This window comes from Podarcis melisellensis, assembly GCF_964234715.1.
Source record: "Podarcis melisellensis genome assembly, chromosome: 3".
Classification (NCBI taxonomy): Eukaryota; Metazoa; Chordata; class Lepidosauria; order Squamata; family Lacertidae; genus Podarcis; species Podarcis melisellensis.
The window spans coordinates 7,973,431-7,980,481 of record NC_138530.1 but is presented as its reverse complement, the minus strand read 5'-3'; the positions used below and the strand labels follow the sequence as shown (position 1 = coordinate 7,980,481).

Below are 7,051 nucleotides of genomic sequence, written 5' to 3'. Positions count from 1 at the left end.
ACCTGCCATGGCAGGAAATCAACATCTGTGATAGGTCTCTTCCTCAAAGTAACTAATCATGGTTCTTCCTAATACCTTGGTGAAATGTGTTGTTATTGTTGCAGGCCAAATGGCATTAAAACCAAACTGGCAGTAATGGTGAGTCTTGGCAGAAAAGTGTTATTTAACCTGAGCACAATTTGTGGTATACATGTAGAGAACAAACATGGACCACCTGAACTTTACAAAAAAAGAGAGATTTTGTAGCTTCACAAATTGTCCACAAGGGGTATCCACGTCTCAGAAAGGCATAAACCAACACACATTTTCCAGCAACATGTCAAATATTTATTCATAATAGTACACAAATTTTCTCAAAATTCCCACATCATGGAAGTATTTCTGCAGGCCAAATCAGCAGCACGTCAATCTCATTCTTTGGGTTATATCTGTTGCTGAAAGAAGCAGGTGTTTCTTTCCATTTTAATCGGAAGGATTTCTGAATAAAGGAAAGAGATTTCTTTAGTGATTCACAGGTTTAAGTGTTAATAGAGAGAGTACACACACAGACACATTTCTGTAGGCTGAACCGGGGTGGGGGGTGGGGGAGAAACTCAACACCAGGGTCTGAATGTGGCCTTCCAGGCCTCCCCATCTGACCCTTGACAGCCTGAGCTACACATTCTCTCTCAAAGTAACACAAAATACTGGATCTACTTTGCCTGCCAGGAACGTGTCATTGAAATAATTCCTTCCTCTTGCTTGGAAGGAAGATAGGGAGATGCATGCATGCATGCATGCAAAAGTCAGAATTATTCTCGTTGCCACACCCACATTTGTCTCTGGTTCCATGCACCAATGGGATGGGGCCCTTTGATGGATGCTCAAAAGGAAAGATGGATCTTGGTTTTTTAAAAACATCTCACGACGCATGGCCTCAATGTACTGCAGACCCTCCATGTTTCCCTAATTTCTAAGGACAGTCCCAAATTCACAGTTTCAGATTTGATCCCGCAATGTCCCACTTTTTCTGAAAACATCCCTATTTTCATTGGAGACATGTTGGAGGGCATGGTATGATGCCCCTATGTTCATTGGAAGGTATGGAGTTATGTGACCCACCAGTCAAGGACATAGGTAACTATACATCCTTTAGAAGACATCTGAAGGCAGCCCAGTATAGAGTAGTTTTAAAATGTTTTACATTTTATTACATTTTTATGTATGTTGGAAGCTGCCCAGAGTGGCAAAGGCAACCAAGTCAGATGAGCGGGGTATAAATAATATAATTATTATGATGATGGAATAGGACATTTCCATTTCCATCAGAGAAATGTTTGAGGGTATGTGCATTGTGTGTGTTGCTAAAAACATAGTTTAATGTTGATGTTAGGGGCTATGAAATATAATTAATAGCATTAAACTAAGTTTTCCACTTATTCGTATTCACCCACCCCAACTCTTCCAGGTAATCATAAAAAAAGCTCATTTTCTTATTCTTTTTCTAAAGGTGTCTGAACATTGACTCATATCTAAGTTGTCTTGGACTACAATACCTGTGAGCCCCAATCAATATGGACAGGGATATGGGAACTTGTAATCCGAAACATCTAAAGGACACAAGGTTTTGGATGGTTTGCACTTCATTAATTGTAAATAAAGCAAATGCTTTAAAAATGGCCCAAATCATACATGATTCTTACTGCTTGGGGAAATGGGAAGTATATGGTGGTATTTTAAGTTTTGTTGCAACCATATTAGAAAACTCGTAGTGAGACATCAAGTTGAAGAGAAAATGTATATTAATGAAAGTGAGTGTAAAAATAACATAGCACATACGTTGAGCAGTCCCTTCTAAGCTTTACAAAGTTTTGTATTGAAAAAAATGCAATTGAAAAAGGATATGAAATAAATGTTGCCCACTAACTGGGAGCAGATAATCAATGTTAAACACCTACTGGCAAATTGGCCGGGTAAATCTGAAGCCTACTATACAAAATATCTTCTGGACGACAAGTCTAATGATATCACAGTGGCCGTGGCAAAGTTTCTTTTGGTAGTCATACATATCAAAGACCATCATACTTAAGACTAAACAAATATTGTCTTGGTCTTCCTCTTCAGAATCTGTATTCTGAATCTCTGTTATGGGTCTTTGGACCGCAATAAATATGAATAATTAATCAATGGGCATAAATTTAAACATGAGAGAGAGGAAGAAAGAAATCAGGTCGTTTTAAATTTTGAGGTTAATTTGCTTTAAGCATTTTATTTTATCAATACATGTTCCATTTGAGTTCCATGGATTTGAAAAACCAGGAAGGAAACTCACGGTACACAGCATATGGTCTCTCCAGGACAAACTGCGCTCCGCACAATCCTCTCACATTCAGTCCCACAAGTCCCACCAATATCCACACATTGACGAGGTTCCCCTGCATGTACAAATCCTAGATAGAGAAATTTTATTTTATTGTATGAAGGCATTTCCATATTCTGCCATTCCTGACCCCATTATCACCCGCCATTGCAACTGCTTCTTTGACCTTCAGTGGACTACCTTTTAACCCTCTCATAAGAATACCAGAGGTCAACATGTATTGCCCTTCTGAATTTTCAGATGATTAAAATTCAGCATTCATAAGATGTTACTATGTCTGCACTGAGCTTTCCAATTTGGGAATGACATTGGAATGTAATGGATTACATGTTTCCTCCAGTGAACAGGGCCAATCCTCTGGAGAAGCAGTTGCCTCAAGTGGCAATCCGGAAGGGGTAGCAGATTTACCTCTCGGTGCTGACCTCAACTTCGTGCCTCCTTGGCCACGGCAGTGACACCTCCTCATCCCTGGGACAGTTTCTTCAGGAATGCAGGAAAGCTTTCCTTCTCCACTCTTCCCATTCCTTCTTCAGTTCCTCCTCTATCCTTTCTGACTCTCCCGGTTTTCTGGTCTGAAATCCTCACTTGGCTTGGCTGCTTGGCTTGCAGTATGCAAGGTTTCAATGCGGGGTGACATCCAGGAAGGGGCTTAGTACTTCCCAACAGCTTGTACCATATCAGTAAGTGCTAAGTGGAATGAAGAACTGAACCTTGCCCTACAGCTATGTCAACCCTGCCTTGCCTACAGCAGTCAATAAAGTTTTGTCCTGATTTTAAACCAATGTCTGGTGTCTTGTCTCTGTTATTTCAGGGCTCTGACAGGTCACAGAATCACCTTCCAGGGCAAACCTTTTCCCTGATTCCCCTTGTTTGTTCTTCAATATTTTCTGCCAATGAACTTTATTTGGTCACATAAGACTTTGCACTTCATATGGCAGCAAAAGCCAAATATTTATCAATATCAGACAATCCTTTATATTGGAAATCCTTATCTCGTGTTCAAAACGCATTTACACACACCCTCATAAGTCTGGAAAAGGCAGCATAGCAAAGAGATGGTGTGAACAGGATTGGATGATAGGGCAGAGTCTGAGAAGGGCAGCAGCATGATCAATAGATCAAGGGAAACAAGAACGAAGGAGGGAAGTGTTGAGAGTAGATGTAGAAGGAGAGAAAGAGAGAGGTTTAGAAAAGGAGAGGAGAGGGAACAACATAGATCAAGCCATATGGCTTTCATATTAGCCTTGAAGGAAAAGTCTTTAGCAGAAGTGACGGAGGCGGCCATGCTAATTAACAAATCCCAATTTTCACATTATGTCTGAATATTCTGATTTTGATCTATGCCTTACCTGGAGAAGCTAAGAGCATTGCTGAAAGGGCAATGATGTAAAAGATGCTGATCTGCATTGCTGAAGTTTGACTGGGAATGCCAAGTTGGAAACCAAAGAAGGGAGACCAAGAGTGCTCTCGGTTTCCTGTGCCATCCAAAAGATTGCATTCTCACATATTTATAGGTCTGCAAACGGCACTTACCCATCAGCCCTAGGATTTGGTATCCTAAAAGCATTGGATGAGTTAGCAGGAAATCCAGTACTCCTCATGAAGTCTTGGAGCACCAAAAAGAAGTAAAATACAGCTCAAGACAGTAATTTCAGTATTTTCATTAGATTGCCGGTATTTTTCTTCCTGTTTCCTGCTGCTATAGTTCATGGCTAAAAGGAGTAAAATGAACTGAACAGGATGTACAAATTAGTATGGTGAGCACTTTGGTCTCTTTGTCTTAAAACAAAGTTTCCTTGTTGTTGTTATTTTAAAGAATAAGGCCACATTTAGTATTCAGGGGGGGGGACTCCAAATGGGCAAAATATCTGGATTAGTTTGGCATGCACTTTCGGTTGATGAGGCAGTCCTCAGGTTTCCTGGCACCACTGCTACCATGACAGGCAAGAAGATGTGACCAAAAGGAGATGAAGAAGAGTTTGGATTTGATATGCCGCCTTTCACTCCCTTTAAGGAGTCTCAAAGTGGCCAACATTCTGCTTTCCCTTCCTCCCCCCACAGCAAACACTCTGTGAGGTTAGTGGAGCTAAGAGACTTCAAAGAAGTGTGACTAGCCGAAGGTCACCCAGCAGCTGCATGGGGAGGAGCGGAGACGTGAACCCAACTCACCAGATTACGAGTCTTCCGCTCTTAACCACTATACCACATTGGCTCTCAAAAGGAGACCCTTGTTGGATTAGACCAAAGGTTCATCCAAGATCCTGTTCTGACAGTGGCCAACCAGATGCACATGGGAAGCCCACCAATAAAACATAACCACAGTAGTGTGCCACACCCACAAGTGGTATTCAGAGGCTCTAATTATCCTCTCTGGGTGTTGGACCCCTGCTGCTGCTCTAGTAAATGGAGATGGAGCTGATACTGTATATACAATGACAAGGCAACCTGGTATTGGTTTACCTTCTTCCTTCCTCATTTGGTTTATTGTTAAAAGCAACAATGACTGCCAATGTAAGCATATACAAAGTAGTAGAAGACTACAATGCACTACAAATATTACAAGCTAAGTCCAAAGAATGAATACAAGCCATGGCAACAAGGAAAGCAGCAATGCTCTCTTCAGATAATAGTGGAGGAAATCTCCAAAGTTGCATTTGTGCTTCTTCCCACCAATTGAAGAATATGCATGGACTGCAGCCATGGACCCCTTCTTGCCTCAGTAATTTTTCCAAGATTTTTCTTCCTCTCAGGAAAGCATGATTCCTGTACATCATACTATGATGCTATTGTGTGTCCCTGGACACTTTCCATATGAAGAAGAAGCATGAAAAATATTTAAAATCCTCATTTTGGGATCACAGCAACAGGAGTGAAATCCCATTAGTTTACTCAAATGGCGAGGTGCATGGTAGAAATTTTAGCTCTGCCACATACAGTCAGGAGGGGTGGGACAGGCATGGTTCAGGGTCCTTAATATAAGTAATATACAATATATCTCTGTATCCAGGGAACCCTGAAAAGTTCCTTCAGCTAATGTACTGCCCAGTGCTTCCTCTCCCTGGAACACCTTATCTCTTGAAGAATAAGGCACTGTGCTTTTCTTTCATCACTCTCCTTCTCAAAGGGACATTAATCCAAAAAGCGTACATGTAAGTAAATGTTAAGTTTTGAACATTAAGTCTTGGACATTAGGTTTTGGAGAAGCTGAGGACATCAAGTCTCTGAGAAGACAGGGAAGTTGTAATGTGTTCTGCTGTGGTTTTTCTCTCTTGCTGTATAATTTGAGATCCCCTTCTGGCTTCAACCATGTGGACTGGCATTATTCACCTTGCCCATTCAAAAATAAAACCTTTAATAATTATTGACTTTTGTCAGTGGTAATCCTAAGGAGTGTTTGGGTGGTGGAGAATGCTGTTTCACCATTGGCATCTAAGTAAAAATATAAAAAGTTATGGTATTATTATTATTATTATTATTATTATTATTATTATTATTATTATTATTTATTGAAGTTCTCACCCTGACCACTAAGGGTATTTTGTATATAGTTTTCACTTTGGTCCACGTAAATTAATTTTGGCCGCAAACCCTAGGTTGTTGTTGTTACAATGTTGACAACTGGCTGCCTATAAAAGCAGGCTGGCTGAGCTGTTTGCAGTTCAGTTCAGTTCTAGCTTACTATAAAGAACCACTTGGAGAAATCTCTGTATCGACTACTATGTCCACCCACAACGTAATAATGGCAGCGAAGGTGGGATCGGATGGACATCAGAGCACAGCCAGATTCAGACACTCACTGAGGGGAATCACTGAGCTGAAACACTGAGCGAAATCGCTGAACAGAACCCAATTAAGAGCTGACTGTACTGGCTAGAGCACTGTGTTCCATTCATCATCGGAACAATGGTTCACTTGTGCCTCTACTGCCATTTGCCCCAGCTTCTGAATCATGGGACTCCTACCTTGCTTGGCTCACCTGCTACCTCCAAGCAAACAAGCTGATGGAAGGGTCAAAGGAGCATAAGCAGGGCCTATTCCTCAGCCTCTGTGGGCCTAAGGTGTTTGGGACAGCCCAAGTTTTGGTCGCGCCACTAGCAGTCCAGGCAGCGCCATGGGACGTGCTAAAAGAGAAGCTCAAAAACCACTACACTCCAAAGCTATCCAAAATTGCTGTTGCAATGCGTTCTACCACCAGGACCAGGCAGAGGGGGAGTCGATCAACAGCTACATCGCCACCCTCCGAAAGGCCGCACTGCACTGTGAGTTCTGAGACTTAGAACTCGAATAAAATTGTCTGCAGGGTTTGGAACAACCATCTGCAATGGCGTCTTCTCACCAAGCCAGACCTCACACTGAAGAAGACCATTGAGGAGGCTGCAGCCTCAAAAGCTGCTGAACTCTTCGCCCAGGAGATTCTCAAGGACAGCAGCCTGCATCCTGATAAGAAGCTAATCCCAGTGCATCATGAGGAGGCCAGCAGTAATGTAGCACCTCCCAGCAAAGACAATGACGTATACCAGACAAAGCAGTAGTGCAGGAAGTTCAAAAAGAGGTACAAGGACAAATCAGAATGTGCTGGGTGTGGAGGCAATCATTTCCATATCAAGTGTCAATTCAGAGACGCCATCTGTTGGCGATGCTCCAGAAGGGGCCACATCGCTAAGGCCTGCCAATCTACTCCATCCAACATGC

The 7,051-nt window shown here is 42.0% G+C and overlaps 1 long non-coding RNA gene across 1 annotated transcript; it reads right to left on the bottom strand.

The window, feature by feature from the left end:
* Positions 1-304: 304 nt before the first annotated feature.
* LOC309366059 lies at positions 305-3,882 on the bottom strand. The gene is made up of 3 exons (XR_014166451.1): positions 3,709-3,882; positions 2,312-2,429; positions 305-478 (listed from the first exon to the last, which is right to left on the bottom strand). It is a non-coding gene; the product is annotated as an uncharacterized lncRNA (long non-coding RNA).
* Between the last annotated feature and the right edge of the window lie 3,169 nt (positions 3,883-7,051).